The following is a 22133-nucleotide window of genomic DNA, read 5'->3' on the forward strand; positions in this document are numbered from 1 at the left end:
GAATTTAGAATATATCATGTAGAACACAGAATATTGAATATAGAATTGAGAATATAGAAACCAGAATTTATAACATGGAATGCAGAACACAAAATTTAGAATATAGAATACAGAATACCGAATATAGTATTTAAAATATAGAATGTAGATCACACAATATAGAATATAGAATAATGAATGCAGACTATAGTATCTGGAATATAGAATGGAAAACACACTATATAGAATAGAGTACAGAATATAGAACCCAGAATATAGAACATGGAATGTAGAACACAGAATTTAGATTATAGAATACAGAATACTGAATATAGAATTTCGAATATAGAATGTAAAACACAGAATATAGAATATAGAGTACAGAATACTGAATATAGTATTTAGATCATGGAATGCAGAACACAGAATATAGAATATAGAAAGGGAATATAGAACCCAGAATTTAGAACATGGAATGCAGAACACAGAATTTAGATTATAGAATACCAAATACTGAATATAGAATTTAGAATATAGAATGTAAAACACAGAATATAGAATCTACTATACGGAATGCAGAATATAGAATGCAGAATATAGAATGTAGAATATAGAATGAAGAACAAAAATTAAGATTATAAAAAAGAGAATATAGAATTTAGAATTTAGAAATGGAATGCCGAACACAGGATTTAGAATATAGAATACGGAATACTGAATATAGAATTTAGAATATATAATGAAGAACACAAAATATAGAATATAGAATACGGAATGAAGAATATAGAATACAGTATACAGAATGTAGAACACAGAATATAGAATATGGAAAACAGAATACAGAACCCCGAATTTAGAACTTGTAAGGCAGAACACAGAATTTAGACTATAGAATACAGAATACTGAATATAGAATTTAGAATATAGAATGTAGAACACAGAATATAGAATATAAAATACAGAATTTAGAATATGATATGCCGAACACTGAATATTGAAAATAGAATACAGAATACTGAATATAGAATTTAGAACATATAATGCAGAACACAGAATTTAGAATATAGAATACAGGATACTGAATATAGAATATAGAACATGGAATGCAGAACACCAAATTTAGTATATAGATTATAGAATACTGAATATAGAATTTAGAATTAAAAATTTAGAACAAAGAATATATAATATAGACTACGGAATGCAAAATATAGTATGTAGAGTATAGAATGAAGAACACATTATATAGAATATACAATTGACAATGTACAACCCAGAATGTAGAGCATGTAATGCAGAACACAGAATTTAGAACTTACAATACAGAATACTGAGTATAGAATTTAGAATATAGAATGTAGAACACAGAACATAGAATACAGATTATAGAATACAGAATTAAGCACATAGAATGCAGAACAAAGAATTTAGAAATTAGTATATGAATACTGAATATAGAATATAGCATATAGGATGTAGAACACAGAATATACAATGTAGAATTCGGAATGCAGAATATAGAATACAGAATATAGAATGTAGAACACAGAATATAGACTATGGAAAACAGAATACAGAAACCAGAATTTAGAATATGGAATGCCGAACACAGAATTTAGAATATAGAATACGGAATACTGAATATAGAATTTAGAATATATAATGAAGAAGACAAAATATAGAATATAGAATACTGAATGAAGAATATAGAATACAGTATACAGAATGTAGAACGCAGAATATAGAACATGGAAAAGAGAATACAGAACCCAAAATTTAGAACATGGAATTCAGAACACAGAATTTAAATTATAGAATACAGAATACTGAATATAGAATTTAGAATATAGAATGTAAAACACAGAATATAGAATATAGTATACGGAATGCAGAATATAGAATGTGGAAAATAGAATGCAGAAAACAGAATATAGAATATAGAAAGAGAATATAGAACCCAGAATTTAGATAATGGAATGCAGAACACAGAATTTAGAATATAGAATACAGAATAGAGAATATAGAATTTAGAATATAGAATGAAGAACACATAATATAGAATATAGAATACGGAATGCAGACTATCCTATGTAGAATATAGAATGAAAAACACACAATATAGAAAAGATTAGAGAATATAGAACCCAGAATTTAGAACATGGAATGCAGAATACAGAGTTTAGGTTATACAATACAGAATACTGAATATATAATCTCGAATATAGAATGTAAAACACAGAATATTCAATATAGAAAACCGTATGCAGGATATAGAATGTGGAATATAGAAAAACAACACAAAATAAAGAATATATAAAAGAGAATATAGAAGCCAAAATTTAGATCATGGAATGCTGAACACAGAATTTAGAATATAGAATACAAAATACTGAATTTAGAATTTTGAATATAGAATGTAGAACACCGAATTCAAAATATAGTATACAGAATACTGAATATAGCAATTAGAATACAGAATATAGAACACAGAACATAGAATATGGAAAATGAATGCAGAATATAGAATGTAGAATATAGAATTAAGAACACAAAATATTGAATATATAAAAGAGAATATAGAACCTAGAATTTAGTAATGGAATTCAGAACACAGAATTAAAATATATAATACAAAATACTGAATATTGAATTAAGAATATAGAATGTAGAACACAAAATATAGAATATGGAAAACAGACTACAGAACCCAAAATTTAGAACATGGAATGCAGAACACAGAATTTAGATTATAGAATACAGAATACTGAATATAGAATTTAGAATATAGAATGTAAAACACAGAATATAGAATATAGTATACGGATCAGAATATAGAATGTGGAATATAGAATGAAGAACACAAAATATAGAATATATAATAGAGAATATAGAAGACAAAATTTAGATCATGGAATGCAGAACACAGAATTTAGAATATAGAATACAGAACACTGAATTTAGAATTTTGAATATAGAATGTAGAACACCGAATTCAGAATATAGAATACAGAATACTGAATATAGAATTTAGAATACAGAATATAGAACACAGAACATAGAACATAGAAAATGAATGCAGAATATAGAATGCAGAACACAATATAAATAATATAAAATAGAGAATATAGAATTTAGAAATTACTAATGGAATGCCGAACCCAGAATTTAGAATATAGAATACGGAATAGTGAATATAGGATTTAGAATATATAATGAAGTACACAGAATATACAATATAGAATACGGAATGCAGAATATAGAATACAGTATATAGAATGTAGAACACAGAATATAGAATATGGAAAACAGAATACACAACCCAGAATTTAGAACATGGGATGCAGAACACAGAATTAAGTATAAAGAATACAGAATACAGAATTTAGAATTTAGAATACAGAATGAAGAACACATAATATAGAATAGTGTATACGGAATGCAGAATATAGTATGTAGAATATAGAATGAAAAACACAAAATGTAGAATAGAATAGAGAATATAGGACACAGAATTTAGAACATGGAATGCAGAACACAAAATTTAGAATATAGAATACAGAATACTGAATATAGAATTTAAAATATAGAATTTAGAACACAGAATATAGAATATAGAATACGGAAGGCAGAATAAAGAATACAGAATATAGAATGTAGAACACAGAATATAGAATATGGAAAACAGAATACAGAACCCCTAATTTAGAACTTGTAAGGCAGAACACAGAATTCAGACTATAGAATACAGACTACTGAATATAGAATTTAGAATATAGAATGTAGAACACAGAATATAGAATATAAAATACAGAATTTAGAATATGATATGCCGAACACTGAATATTGAAAATAGAATACAGAATACTGAATATAGAATTTAGAACATATAATGCAGAACACAGAATTTAGAATATAGAATACAGGATACTGAATATAGAATATAGAACATGGAATTCAGAACACCAAATTTAGTATATAGATTATAGAATACTGAATATAGAATTTAGAATAAAAATTTAGAACAAAGAATATATAATATAGACTACGGAATGCAAAATATAGTATGTAGAGTATAGAATGAAGAAAATATTATATAGAATATACAATAGACAATGTACAACCTAGAATGTAGAACATGTAATGCAGAACACAGAATTTAGAACTTACAATACAGAATACTGAATATAGAATTTAGAATATAGAATGTAGAACACAGAACATAGAATACAGATTATAGAATACAGAATTAAGCACATGGAATGCAGAACAAAGAATTTAGAAAATAGTATATGAATACTGAATATAGAATTTAGCATATAGGATGTAGAACACAGAATATACAATGTAGAATTCGGAATGCAGAATATAGAATACAGAATATAGAATGTAGAACACAGAATATAGACTATGGAAAACAGAATACAGAAACCAGAATTTAGAATATGGAATGCAGAACACAGAATTTAGAATATAGAACACAGAAAAATGAATATAGAATTTAGAACATAGAATGCAGAACACAGAATTTAGAATATAGAATGTAGAACACAGAATATAGAATATAGCATAGAGTATATAGAATTCAGAATATAGAACATGGAATGCATAACACAGAATTAAGAATATAGAATACAGAATCCTGAATATTGAATTTAGAACATATAATGCAGAACACAGAATTAAGAATATAGAATACTGAATACTGAATATAGAATTAGAATACAGAATGTAGAGCACATAGTATGGAATATAGAATACGGAATGCAGAATATAGTATGTTGAATATAGAATGAAAAACACAAAATATAGAATAGAGTAGAGTATATAGAACTCAGAATTTAGAAAATGGAATGCAGAACACAGAATTTAGATTATAGAATACGCAATTCTTAATATAGAATTTAGAATATAGAATGTAAAACACAGAATATAGAATATGGAATACGGAATGCAGAATATAGAATGTGGAATATAGAATGAAGAACACAAAATATAGAATAAATAAAAGAGAATATAAAACCCAGAATTTAGAATTGGAATGCAGAACACAGAATTTAGCATATATAATACATAATACTGAATACAGAATTTAGAACATATGATGCAGAACACAGAATTTAGAATACAGAAAGCAGAATACTGAATATAGAAATTAGAACATGAAATGCAGAACATAGAACTTAGAATATAGAATAAAATATACTGAATATAGAATTTAGAAAATAGAATGTAGAACACAGAATATAGAACATGGAATGTAGAACACAGAATTTAGAAAATAGAATAGAGAATAATAAAAAAAGAATTTAGAATATAGAATGTAGGACACAGAATATAGAATATAGAATAAGGAAAGCAGAATATAGATTACAGAATATAGAATGTAGAACACAGAATATAGAATATGGAAAACAGAATACAGAACCCAGAATTTTGAACATGGAATTCGGAACACAGAATTTAGAATATAGAACACAGAATAATGAATATAGAATTTAGAACATAGAATGCAGAACTCAGAATTTTGACAATAGAATACAGAATAATGAATACAGAATTTAGAATATTGAATGAAAAACTCAGATTATAGAATATAGAATACAAAGTATAGAATCCAGAATTTAGAACATTGAATGCAAACACAGAATTTAGAATATATAATACAGAATAGTGAATATAGGATTTAGAACATAAAATTCAGAACACATAATTTAGAATATAGAATATAAAACACTGAAAATAGAATATAGAACATGGAATGCTGAACACAGTATTTAGAATATAGAATAAAGAATACTGGATATAGAATTTAGAACATAGAATGTAGAACACAGAATAGAGAATATAGAATCCAGAATTTAGAACATGATATGCAGAACACTGAATTTAGAAAATAGAATACAGTATACTGAATATAGAATTTAGAACATAGAAAGCAGAACACAGAATTTAGTATATAGAATATGGATTACTGAATATAGAATTTAGAATTAAGAATTTAGAACTCAGAATTTAGAATATAGACAACGGAATGCAAAATATAATATGTAGAGTATAGAATGAAGAACTCACAATATAGAATATAGAACAGACAATATAGAACCCAGAATTTAGAACATGGAAAGCAGAACAGAGAATTTAGAATATAGAATACAGAATACTGAATATAGAATTTAGAATTTCGAATGTAGAACACAGAATATTGAATATAGAATAGAGAATATAGAATTCAGAATTTCGAATATGGAATGCAGAACACAGAATTTAGAATATAGAATAGGTAATAATGAATATAGAATTTAGAATATTGAATGCAGAAAACAGAATTTAGACAATAGAATACATAATACTGAATATAGAATTTAGAATATAGAATCTAGAACACAGAATATAAAATATAGAATCCAGAATTTAGAAAATGAAATTCAGAACACTGAATCTGGAAAATAGAATGCAGAATACTGAATATAGAATTTAGAATATAGAATGCAGAACACAGAATTTATTATATAGACAATAGAATACTGAATATAGAATTTAGAATTTATAACTTAGAACTCAGAATTTAGAATATAGAATACGGAATGCAAAATATATTATGTAGAGTATAGAATGAAGAACACACAATATCGAATATAGAATAGAGGATATAGAACACAGAATTTAGAACATGGAACGCTAAACACAGAATATAGAAAATAGAATACAGAATTCTGAATATAGAATTTAGAATATAGAATGTAGAACACAGAATATAGAATATAGAATACAGGATACTAAATATAGAATATAGAACATGCAATGCAGAACACAGAATGTATAATATAGAATACAGAATACTGAATATAGAATTTAGAATATAGAATCTGTAACACAGAATATAGAATATATAATAGAGAATATAGAACCCAGAACTAAGAGCATGGAATGAAGAAAATAGAATTTAGAATATAGAACACAGAATACTGAATATAGAATTTAGAATATAGAATGTAGAACACAGAATATAGAATATACAATAGAGAATATAGAACACAGAATTTAGAACATGGAATGCAGAACACAGAAATTAGAACTTGGATTGCAGAACACAGAATTTTGAATTTACAATACAGAATACAGAATATACAATTTAGAACATAGAATGCAGACCAAAGAATGTAGAATACAGAAAACAGGATACTGAATATAGAATTTAGATCATGGAATTCAAAACAAAGAATTTAGAATAGAGAAAAAAATATACTGAATATAGGATTTAGAATATAGAATGTAGAACACAGAATATATAATAGAGAATATAGAATCCACAATTTAGAACATGGAATGTAGAACACAGAATTTAGAAAATAGAATACAGAATACTGAAAATAGAATTTAGAATATAGAATATAGGACACAGCATATAGAATATAGCATACGGGAAGCAGAATATATAATACAGAATATAGAATGTAGAACACAGAATATAGAATATGGAAAACAGAATACAGAATCCAGAATTTTGAACATGTAATTCAGAACACAGATTTTTGAATATAGAACACAGAAAAATGAATATAGGATTTAGAACATAGAACGCAGAACACAGAATTTAGAACATATAATACAGAATACTGAATATAGAATCTCGAATATAGAATGTAAAACCCAGAATATATAATATAGAATTCGGAATGCAGAATATAGAATGTAGAACACAGAGTATAGAATATGGAAAACAGAATACAGAACCCAGAATTTATAACATGTAATGCAGTACAGAAAATATAGACTATAGAATACAGAATACTGAATATAGAATTTAGAACATATAATGCAGACCACAGAATTTAGAATTTAGAATACAGAATACTGAATATAGAATATAGAACATGGAATGCAGAACACCGAATTTAGTATATAGAATATAGAATACTGAATATAGAATTTAGAATTAAAAATTTAGAACAAAGAATATATAATATAGACTACAGAATGCAAAATATAGTATGTAGAGTATAGAATGAAGAACACATTATATAGAATATACAATAGACAATGAAGAACCCAGAATGCAGAACATGTAATGCAGAACACAGAATTTAGAACTTACAATACAGAATACTGAATATAGAATTTCGAATATACAATGAAAAACACAGAATATTCAATATAGAATACCGTATGCAGAATATAGAAGGTGGAATATAGAAAGAACAACACAAAATATAGAATATATAAAAGAGAATATAGAAGCCAGTATTTAGATCATGGAATGCAGAACATAGAATTTAGAATATAGAATACAGAATACTGAATTTAGAATTTTGAATATAGAATGTAGAACCCCGAATTCAGAATATAGAATACAGAATACTGAATATAGGAATTAGAATACAGAATATAGAAAACAGAACATAGAATATGGAAAATGAATGCAGAATATAGAATGTAGAATATAGAATTATGAACACAAAATATTGAATATATAAAAGAGAATATAGAACCTAGAATTTAGTAATGGAGTGCAGAACACAGAATTTAAATATATAATACAAAATACTGAATATAGAATTTAGAATATAGAATGTAGAACACAAAATATAGAATATGGAAAACAGAATACAGAACCCAAAATTTAGAATATGGAATGCAGAACACAGAATTTAGATTATAGAATACAGAATACTGAATATAGAATTTAGAATATAGAATGTAAAACACAGAATATAGAATATACTATACGGAATTCAGAATATAGAATGTGGTATATAGAATGAAGAACCCAAAATATAGAATATATAATAGAGAATATAGAAGCCAGAATTTAGAATTTGGAATGCAGGACACAGAATTTAGAATATAGAATACAGAATACTGAATTTAGGATGTTGTATTTAGAACGTAGGACAGAGAATTCACACTATAGATTACAGAATACTGAATATAGAATTTAGAATACAGAATATAGAACACAGGACATAGAACATAGAAAATGAATGCAGAATATAGAATGCAGAACACAATATAAAGAATATAAAATAGAGAATATAGAACTTACAATTTAGTAATGGAATGCCGAACACAGAATTTAGAATATAGAATACGGAATAGTGAATATAGAAGTTAGAATATATAATGAAGAACACAGAATATACAATATAGAATACGGAATGCAGAATACAGAATACAGTATATAGAATATAGAACAAAGAATATAGAATATGGAAAACAGGATACAAAACCCGGAATTTAGAACTTGTAATGCAGAACACAGAATTTAGACTATAGAATACAGAATACTGAATATAGAATTTAGAACATATAATGCAGAACACAGAATTTAGAATATAGAATACAGAATACTGAATATAGAATTTAGAACATGGAATGCAGAACACCGAATTTAGTATATAGAATATAGAATACTGAATATAGAATTTAGAATTAAAAATTTAGAACAAAGAATATATAATATAGACTACGGAATGCAAAATATAGTATGTAGAGTATAGAATGAAGAACACATTATATAGAATATACAATAGACAATGTACAACCCAGAATGTAGAACATGTAATGCAGAACACAGAATTTAGAACTTACAATACAGAATACTGAATATAGAATTTAGAATATAGAATGTAGAACACAGAACATAGAATACAGATTATAGAATACAGAATTAAGCACATGGAATGCAGAACACAGAATTTAGAAAATAGTATATGAATACTGAATATAGAATTTAGCATATAGAATATAGAACACAGAATATACAATGTAGAATTCGGAATGCAGAATATAGAATACAGAATATAGAATGTAGAACACAGAATATAGACTGTGGAAAACAGAATACAGAACCCAGAATTTAGAGTATGTAATGCAGAACACAGAATTTAGAATATAGAACACAGAATAATGAATATAGAATTTAGAACATAGAATGCAGAATACAGAATTTAGAATATAGAATGTAGAACACAGAATATAGAATATAGCACAGAGGATATAGAATTCAGAATTTAGAACATGGAATGCATAACACAGAATTAAGAATATAGAATACAGAATCCTGAATATTGAATTTAGAACATATAATGCAGAAGACAGAATTTAGAACATAGAATACTGAATACTGAATATAGAATTAGAATACAGAATGTAGAGCTCATAGTATGGAATATAGAATACGGAAGGCAGAATATAGTATGTAGAATATAGAATGAAAAACACAAAATATAGAATAGAGTAGAGAATATAGAACTCAGAATTTACAACATGGAATTCAGAACACAGAATGTAGATTATAGAATACACAATTCTTAATATAGAATTTAGAATATAGAATGTAAAACACAGAATATAGAATATAGAATACGGAATGCAGAATATAGAATGAGGAATATAGAATGAAGAACACAAAATATAGAATATATAAAAGAGAATATAAAACCCAGAATTTAGAAATGGAAAGCAGAACAGAGAATTTAGAATATAGAATACAGAATACTGAATATAGAATTTAGAATTTCGAATGTAGAACACAGAATATTGAGTATAGAATAGAGAATATAGAATTCAGAATTTAGAATATGGAATGCAGAACACAGAATTTAGAATATAGAATAGGTAATAATGAATATAGAATTTAGAATATTGAATGCAGAAAACAGAATTTAGACAATAGAATACATAATACTGAATATAGAATTTAGAATATAGAATGTAGAACACAGAATATAAAATATAGAATCCAGAATTTAGAAAATGAAATTCAGAACACTGAATCTGGAAAATAGAATGCAGAATACTGAATATAGAATTTAGAATATAGAATGCAGAACACAGAATTTATTATATAGACAATAGAATACTGAATATAGAATTTAGAATTTATAACTTAGAACTCAGAATTTAGAATATAGAATACGGAATGCAAAATATATTATGTAGAGTATAGAATGAAGAACACACAATATCGAATATAGAATAGAGGATATAGAACACAGAATTTAGAACATGGAACGCTAAACACAGAATATAGAAAATAGAATACAGAATTCTGAATATAGAATTTAGAATATAGAATGTAGAACACAGAATATAGAATATAGAATACAGGATACTAAATATAGAATATAGAACATGCAATGCAGAACACAGAATGTATAATATAGAATACAGAATACTGAATATAGAATTTAGAATATAGAATCTGTAACACAGAATATAGAATATATAATAGAGAATATAGAACCCAGAACTAAGAGCATGGAATGAAGAAAATAGAATTTAGAATATAGAACACAGAATACTGAATATAGAATTTAGAATATAGAATGTAGAACACAGAATATAGAATATACAATAGAGAATATAGAACACAGAATTTAGAACATGGAATGCAGAACACAGAAATTAGAACTTGGATTGCAGAACACAGAATTTTGAATTTACAATACAGAATACAGAATATACAATTTAGAACATAGAATGCAGACCAAAGAATGTAGAATACAGAAAACAGGATACTGAATATAGAATTTAGATCATGGAATTCAAAACAAAGAATTTAGAATAGAGAAAAAAATATACTGAATATAGAATTTAGAATATAGAATGTAGAACACAGAATATATAATAGAGAATATAGAATCCACAATTTAGAACATGGAATGTAGAACACAGAATTTAGAAAATAGAATACAGAATACTGAAAATAGAATTTAGAATATAGAATATAGGACACAGCATATAGAATATAGCATACGGGAAGCAGAATATATAATACAGAATATAGAATGTAGAACACAGAATATAGAATATGGAAAACAGAATACAGAATCCAGAATTTTGAACATGTAATTCAGAACACAGATTTTTGAATATAGAACACAGAAAAATGAATATAGGATTTAGAACATAGAACGCAGAACACAGAATTTAGAACATATAATACAGAATACTGAATATAGAATCTCGAATATAGAATGTAAAACCCAGAATATATAATATAGAATTCGGAATGCAGAATATAGAATGTAGAACACAGAGTATAGAATATGGAAAACAGAATACAGAACCCAGAATTTATAACATGTAATGCAGTACAGAAAATATAGACTATAGAATACAGAATACTGAATATAGAATTTAGAACATATAATGCAGACCACAGAATTTAGAATTTAGAATACAGAATACTGAATATAGAATATAGAACATGGAATGCAGAACACCGAATTTAGTATATAGAATATAGAATACTGAATATAGAATTTAGAATTAAAAATTTAGAACAAAGAATATATAATATAGACTACAGAATGCAAAATATAGTATGTAGAGTATAGAATGAAGAACACATTATATAGAATATACAATAGACAATGAAGAACCCAGAATGCAGAACATGTAATGCAGAACACAGAATTTAGAACTTACAATACAGAATACTGAATATAGAATTTCGAATATACAATGAAAAACACAGAATATTCAATATAGAATACCGTATGCAGAATATAGAAGGTGGAATATAGAAAGAACAACACAAAATATAGAATATATAAAAGAGAATATAGAAGCCAGTATTTAGATCATGGAATGCAGAACATAGAATTTAGAATATAGAATACAGAATACTGAATTTAGAATTTTGAATATAGAATGTAGAACCCCGAATTCAGAATATAGAATACAGAATACTGAATATAGGAATTAGAATACAGAATATAGAAAACAGAACATAGAATATGGAAAATGAATGCAGAATATAGAATGTAGAATATAGAATTATGAACACAAAATATTGAATATATAAAAGAGAATATAGAACCTAGAATTTAGTAATGGAGTGCAGAACACAGAATTTAAATATATAATACAAAATACTGAATATAGAATTTAGAATATAGAATGTAGAACACAAAATATAGAATATGGAAAACAGAATACAGAACCCAAAATTTAGAATATGGAATGCAGAACACAGAATTTAGATTATAGAATACAGAATACTGAATATAGAATTTAGAATATAGAATGTAAAACACAGAATATAGAATATACTATACGGAATTCAGAATATAGAATGTGGTATATAGAATGAAGAACCCAAAATATAGAATATATAATAGAGAATATAGAAGCCAGAATTTAGAATTTGGAATGCAGGACACAGAATTTAGAATATAGAATACAGAATACTGAATTTAGGATGTTGTATTTAGAACGTAGGACAGAGAATTCACACTATAGATTACAGAATACTGAATATAGAATTTAGAATACAGAATATAGAACACAGGACATAGAACATAGAAAATGAATGCAGAATATAGAATGCAGAACACAATATAAAGAATATAAAATAGAGAATATAGAACTTACAATTTAGTAATGGAATGCCGAACACAGAATTTAGAATATAGAATACGGAATAGTGAATATAGAAGTTAGAATATATAATGAAGAACACAGAATATACAATATAGAATACGGAATGCAGAATACAGAATACAGTATATAGAATATAGAACAAAGAATATAGAATATGGAAAACAGGATACAAAACCCGGAATTTAGAACTTGTAATGCAGAACACAGAATTTAGACTATAGAATACAGAATACTGAATATAGAATTTAGAACATATAATGCAGAACACAGAATTTAGAATATAGAATACAGAATACTGAATATAGAATTTAGAACATGGAATGCAGAACACCGAATTTAGTATATAGAATATAGAATACTGAATATAGAATTTAGAATTAAAAATTTAGAACAAAGAATATATAATATAGACTACGGAATGCAAAATATAGTATGTAGAGTATAGAATGAAGAACACATTATATAGAATATACAATAGACAATGTACAACCCAGAATGTAGAACATGTAATGCAGAACACAGAATTTAGAACTTACAATACAGAATACTGAATATAGAATTTAGAATATAGAATGTAGAACACAGAACATAGAATACAGATTATAGAATACAGAATTAAGCACATGGAATGCAGAACACAGAATTTAGAAAATAGTATATGAATACTGAATATAGAATTTAGCATATAGAATATAGAACACAGAATATACAATGTAGAATTCGGAATGCAGAATATAGAATACAGAATATAGAATGTAGAACACAGAATATAGACTGTGGAAAACAGAATACAGAACCCAGAATTTAGAGTATGTAATGCAGAACACAGAATTTAGAATATAGAACACAGAATAATGAATATAGAATTTAGAACATAGAATGCAGAATACAGAATTTAGAATATAGAATGTAGAACACAGAATATAGAATATAGCACAGAGGATATAGAATTCAGAATTTAGAACATGGAATGCATAACACAGAATTAAGAATATAGAATACAGAATCCTGAATATTGAATTTAGAACATATAATGCAGAAGACAGAATTTAGAACATAGAATACTGAATACTGAATATAGAATTAGAATACAGAATGTAGAGCTCATAGTATGGAATATAGAATACGGAAGGCAGAATATAGTATGTAGAATATAGAATGAAAAACACAAAATATAGAATAGAGTAGAGAATATAGAACTCAGAATTTACAACATGGAATTCAGAACACAGAATGTAGATTATAGAATACACAATTCTTAATATAGAATTTAGAATATAGAATGTAAAACACAGAATATAGAATATAGAATACGGAATGCAGAATATAGAATGAGGAATATAGAATGAAGAACACAAAATATAGAATATATAAAAGAGAATATAAAACCCAGAATTTAGAAATGGAAAGCAGAACAGAGAATTTAGAATATAGAATACAGAATACTGAATATAGAATTTAGAATTTCGAATGTAGAACACAGAATATTGAGTATAGAATAGAGAATATAGAATTCAGAATTTAGAATATGGAATGCAGAACACAGAATTTAGAATATAGAATAGGTAATAATGAATATAAAATTTAGAATATTGAATGCAGAAATCAGAATTTAGACAATAGAGTACATAATACTGAATATAGAATTTAGAATATAGAATGTAGAACACAGAATATAAAATATAGCATCCAGAATATAGAAAATGAAATTCAGAACACTTAATCTGGAAATTAGAATGCAGAATACTGAATATAGAATTTAGAATATAGAATGCACAACACAGAATTTATTATATAGACTATAGAATACTGAATATAGACTTTAGAATTTAGAACTTAGAACTCAGAATTTAGAATATAGAATACGGAATGCAAAATATTGTATGTAGAGTATAGAATGAAGAACACACAATATCGAATATAGAATAGAGGATATAGAACACAGAATTTAGAATATGGAACGCTGAACACAGAATAAAGAAAATAGAATACAGAATTCTGAATATAGAATTTAGAATATAGAATGTAGAACACAGAATATAGAATATAGAATACATGATACTAAATATAGAATATAGAACATGCAATGCAGAACACAGAATTTAGAATATAGAATACAGAATACTGAATATAGAATTTAGAATATAGAATCTGTAACACAGAATTTAGAAAATAGAATAGAGAATATAGAACCCAGAATTAAGAGCATGGAATGCAGAAAATAGAATTTAGAATATAGAATACAGAATACTGAATATAGAATTTAGAATATAGAATGTAGAACACAGAATATAGAATATACAATAGAGAATATAGAACACAGAATTTAGAACATGGAATGCAGAACACAGAAATTAGAACTTGGATTGCAGAACACAGAATTTTGAATTTACAATAGAGAATACAGAATATACAATTTAGAACATAGAATGCAGAACACAGAATGTAGAATACAGAAAACAGAATACTGAATATAGAATTTAGATCATGGAATTCAGAACATAGAATTTAGAATAGAGAAAAAAATATTCTGAATATAGAATTTAGAATATAGAATGTAGAACACAGAATATATAATAGAGAATATAGAATCCACAATTTAGAACATGGAATGCATAACACAGAATTAAGAATATAGAATACAGAATCCTGAATATTGAATTTAGAACATATAATGCAGAACACAGAATTTAGAATATAGAATACTGAATACTGAATATAGAATTAGAATAAAGAATGTAGAGCACATAGTATGGAATATAGAATACGGAAGGCAGAATATAGTATGTAGAATATAGAATTAAGAACACAAAATATAGAATAGAGTAGAGAATATAGAACTCAGAATTTAGAACATGGAATGCAGAACACAGAATTTAGATTATAGAATACACAATTCTTAATATAGAATTTAGAATATAGAATGTAAAACACAGAATATACAATATAGAATACGGAATGCAGAATATAGAATGTGGAATATAGAATGAAGAACACAAAATTTAGAATATATAAAAGAGAATATAAAACCCAGAATTTAGAAATGGAATGCAGAACACAGAATTTAGAATATAGAATACATAATACTGAATACAGAATATAGAACATATGATGCAGAACACAGAATTTAGAATACAGAAAGCAGAATACTGAATATAGAATTTAGAACATGAAATGGAGAACATAGAATGTAGAATATAGAATAAAAAATACTGAATATAGAATTTAGAAAATAGAATGTGGAACACAGAATATAGAATAGAGAATATAGAACCCAGAATTTAGAACATGGAATGTAGAACACAGAATTTAGAAAATAGAAAACAGAATAATAAAAATAGAATTTAGAGTATAGAATGTAGGACACAGAATATAGAATATAGAATAAGGAAAGCAGAATATAGATTACAGAATATAGAATGTAGAACACAGAATATAGAATATGGAAAACAGAATACAGAACCCCTAATTTAGAACTTGTAAGGCAGAACACAGAATTTAGACTATAGAATACAGAATACTGAATATAGAATTTAGAACACATAATGCAGACCACAGAATTTAGAATATAGAATACAGAATACTGAATATAGAATATAGAACATGGAATGAAGAACACCGAATTTAGTATATAGAATATAGAATACTGAATATAGAATTTAGAATTAAAAATTTAGAACAAAGAATATATAATATAGACTACGGAATGCAAAATATAGTATGTAGAGTAAAGAATGAAGGACACATTATATAGAATATACAATAGTCAATGTAGAACCCAGAATGTAGAACATGTAATGCAGAACACAGAATTTAGAACTTACAATACAGAATACTGAATATAGAATTTAGAATATAGAATGTAGAACACAGAACATAGAATACAGATTATAGAATACAGAATTTAGCACATGGAATGCAGAAAACAGAATTTAGAAAATAGAATATGAATACTGAATATAGAATTTAGCATATAGAATGTAGAACACAGAATATACAATGTAGAATTCGGAATGCAGAATATAGAATACAGAATATAGAATGTAGAACACAGAATATAGACTATGGAAAACAGAATACAGAACCCAGAATTTAGAATATGGAATGCAGAACACAGAATTTAGAATATAGAACACAGAATAATGAATATAGAATTTAGAACATAGAATGCAGAACACAGAATTTTGAATATAGAATGTAGAACACAGAATATAGAATATAGCATAGAGTATATAGAATTCAGAATTTAGAACATGGAATGCATAACACAGAATTAAGAATATAGAATACAGAATCCTGAATATTGAATTTAGAACATATAATGCAGAACACAGAATTTAGAATATAGAATACTGAATACTGAATATAGAATTAGAATACAGAATGTAGAGCACATAGTATGGAATATAGAATACGGAAGGCAGAATATAGTATGTAGAATATAGAAAGAAAACACAAAATATAGAATAGAGTAGAGAATATAGAACTCAGAATTTAGAACATGGAATGCAGAACACAGAATTTAGATTATAGAATACACAATTCTTAATATAGAATTTAGAATATAGAATGTAAAACACAGAATATAGAATATAGAATACGGAATGCAGAATATAGAATCTGGAATATAGAATGAAGAACACAAAATATAGAATATATAAAAGAGAATATAAAACCCAGAATTTAGAAATGGAATGCAGAACACAGAATTTAGAATATAGAATACATAATACTGAATACAGAATTTAGAAAATATGATGCAGAACACAGAATTTAGAATACAGAAAGCAGAATACTGAATATAGAATTTAGAACATGAAATGCAGAACATAGAATTTAGAATATAGAATAAAAAACTCTGAATATAGAATTTAGAAAATAGAATGTAGAACACAGAATATAGAATAGAGAATATAGAACCCAGAATTTAGAACATGGAATGTAGAACACAGAATTTAGAAAATAGAATACAGAATAATAAAAATAGAATTTAGAGTATAGAATGTAGGACACAGAATATACATTATAGAATAAGGTAATCAGAATATAGATTACAGAATATAGAATGTAGAACACAGAATATAGAATATTGAAAACAGAATACAGAACCCAGAATTTTGAACTTGGAATTCAAACACAGAATTTAGAATATACAAAACAAAATACTGAATATACAATTTAGAACATAGAATGCATAACTCAGAATTTAGAATATAGAATATAGAATTCTGAAAATAGAATATAGAACATGGAATGCAGAACACAGAATTTAGAATATAGAAAAAAGAATACTGAATATAGAATTTAGAATATAGAATTTAGAATTCAAAATTTAGAATATAGAATATGGAAGGCAAAATATAGTATTTAGAGTATAGAATGAAGAACACACAATATAGAATATATAATAGAGAATATAGAATAAAGAATTTAGAACATGGAATGTAGAACACAGAATTTAGAAAATAGAATACAGAACACTGAATATAGTACTTAGAACATCAATGCAGAACACGGAATTTAGAATATAGAATACAGAATACTTAATATCGAATTTAGAACATGGAATGCAGAACACAGAATTTTGAATATAGAATATAAATACAAAATATAGAATTTAGAATATATCATGTAGAACACAGAATATTGAATATAGAATTGAGAATATAGAAACCAGAATTTATAACATGGAATGCAGAACACAAAATTTAGAATATAGAATACAGAATACCGAATATAGTATTTAAAATATAGAATGTAGATCACACAATATAGAATATACAATACTGAATGCAGACTATAGTATGTGGAATATAGAATGAAAAACACACTATATAGAATAGAGTACAGAATATAGAACCCAGAATATAGAACATGGAATGTAGAACACAGAATTTAGATTATAGAATACAGAATACTGAATATAGAATTTCGAATATAGAATGTAAAACACAGAATATATAACATAGAATACAAAATGCAGAATATAGAATGTGGAATATAGTAAAAACAACACAAATTATAGAATATATAAAAGACAATATAGAAGTCAGAATTTAGATCATGGAATGCAGAACACAGAATATAGAATATAGAATACAGAATACTGAATTTAGAATTTTGAATATTGAATGTAGAACTGAGAATTCAGTTATAGAATACAGAATACGGAATATTGAATTTAGAATACAAAATATAGAATATAGAGAATGAATGCAAAATATAAAATGTAGAATATAGAATGAAGAACACAAATTATTGAATATATAAAAGAGAATATAGAACCTAGAATTTAGGAATGGAATGCAGAACACAAAATTTATAATATAGAATACAAAACACTGTATATATAATTTAGAATATAGAATGTAGAACACAGAATATAGAATATGGAAAACAGAATACAGAACCCAAAATTTATAACATGGAATGCAAAACACAGAATTTAGAATATAGAATACAGGTTACTGAATATAGAATTTATATCATCGAATGCAGAACACAGAATTTAGAATACGGAATACAGAATACTGAATATAGAAATTAGAACATGGAATGCACAACACAGAATTTAGAATATAGAATACAGAATACTGAATATAGAGTTTAGAATATAGAACTTAGAAAACAGGATATAGAATACAGAATATAGAATACTGAAAATAGAATATAGAACACGGAATGCAGAACACAGAATTTAGAATATAGAAAACATAATTCTGAATATAGAATTTAGAATTTAGAATTTAGAACTCAAAATTTAGACTATACAATACGGAATGTAAAATATAGCATGTAGAGTATAGAATGAAGTACACACAATATAGAATATAAAATAGAGGATATTGAATACCGAATTTAGAACATGGAATGTAGAACACAGAATTTAGAAAATAGAATACAGAATACACTATATAGAATTTGAAATATACAATGTAAAACACAGAATATAGAATATAGAGTACAGAATACTGAATATAGTATTTAGATCATGGAATGCAGAACACAGAATATAGAATATAGAAAGGGAATATAGAACCCAGAATTTAGAACATGGAATGCAGAACACAGAATTTAGATTATAGAATACCAAATACTGAATATAGAATTTAGAATATAGAATGTAAAACACAGAATATAGAATCTACTATACGGAATGCAGAATATAGAATGCAGAATATAGAATGTAGAATATAGAATGAAGAACAAAAATTAAGATTATAAAAAAGAGAATATAGAATTTAGAATTTAGAAATGGAATGCCGAACACAGGATTTAGAATATAGAATACGGTATACTGAATATAGAATTTAGAATATATAATGAAGAACACAAAATATAGAATATAGAATACGGAATGAAGAATATAGAATACAGTATACAGAATGTAGAACACAGAATATAGAATATGGAAAACAGAATACAAAACCCAAAATTTAGAACATGGAATTCAGAACACAGAATTTAAATTATAGAATACAGAATACTGAAAATAGAATTTAGAATATAGAATGTAAAACACAGAATATAGAATATAGTATACGGAATGCAGAATATAGAATGTGGAAAATAGAATGAAGAAAACAGAATTTAGAATATAGAAAGAGAATATAGAACCCAGAATTTAGATCATGGAATGCAGAACACAGAATTTAGAATATAGAATACAGAATAGAGAATATAGAATTTAGAATATAGAATGAAGAACACATAATATAGAATATAGAATACGGAATGCAGACTAAAGTATGTAGAATATAGAATGAAAAACACACAATATAGAATAGATTAGAGAATATAGAACCCAGAATTTAGAACATGGAATGCAGAATACAGAGTTTAGGTTATAGAATACAGAATACTGAATATAGAAATTTGAATATAGAATGTGAAACACAGAATTTTCAATATAGAATACCGTATGCAGAATATAGAATGTGGAATATAGAAAGAACAACACAAAATATAGAATATATAAACGAGAATATAGAAGCCAGAATTTAGATCATGGAATGCAGAACACAGAATTTAGAATATACAATACAGAATACTGAATTTAGAATTTTGAATATAGAATGTAGAACACCGAATTCAGAATATAGAATACAGAATACTGAATATAGGAATTAGAATACAGAATATAGAACACAGAACATAGAATATGGAAAATGAATGCAGAATATAGAATGTAGAATATAGAATTAAGAACACAAAATATTGAATATATAAAAGAGAATATAGAACCTAGAATTTAGTAATGGAATGCAGAACACAGAATTTAAATATATAATACAAAATACTGAATATAGAATTTAGAATATAGAATGTAGAACACAAAATATAGAATATGGAAAACAGAATACAGAACCCAAAATTTAGAACATGGAATGCAGAACACAGAATTTAGATTATAGAATACAGAATACTGAATATAGAATTTAGAATATAGAATGTAAAACACAGAATATAGAATACAGTATAGGGAATTCAGAATATAGAATGTGGAATATAGAATGAAGAACACAAAATATAGAATATATAATAGAGAATATAGAAGCCAGAATTTAGAATAGGGAATGCAGGACACAGAGTTTAGAATAAAGAATACAGAATAATGAATTTAGAATTTTGAATATAGAACGTAGAACAGAGAATTCAGACTATAGAATACAGACTACTGAATATAGAATTTAGAATACAGAATATAGAACACAGAACATAGAACATAGAAAATGAATGCAGAATATAGAATGCAGAACACAATA

The sequence above is a fragment of the Vicugna pacos genome, unplaced genomic scaffold, assembly GCF_048564905.1.
Source record: "Vicugna pacos unplaced genomic scaffold, VicPac4 scaffold_19, whole genome shotgun sequence".
Lineage (NCBI taxonomy): Eukaryota > Metazoa > Chordata > Mammalia > Artiodactyla > Camelidae > Vicugna > Vicugna pacos.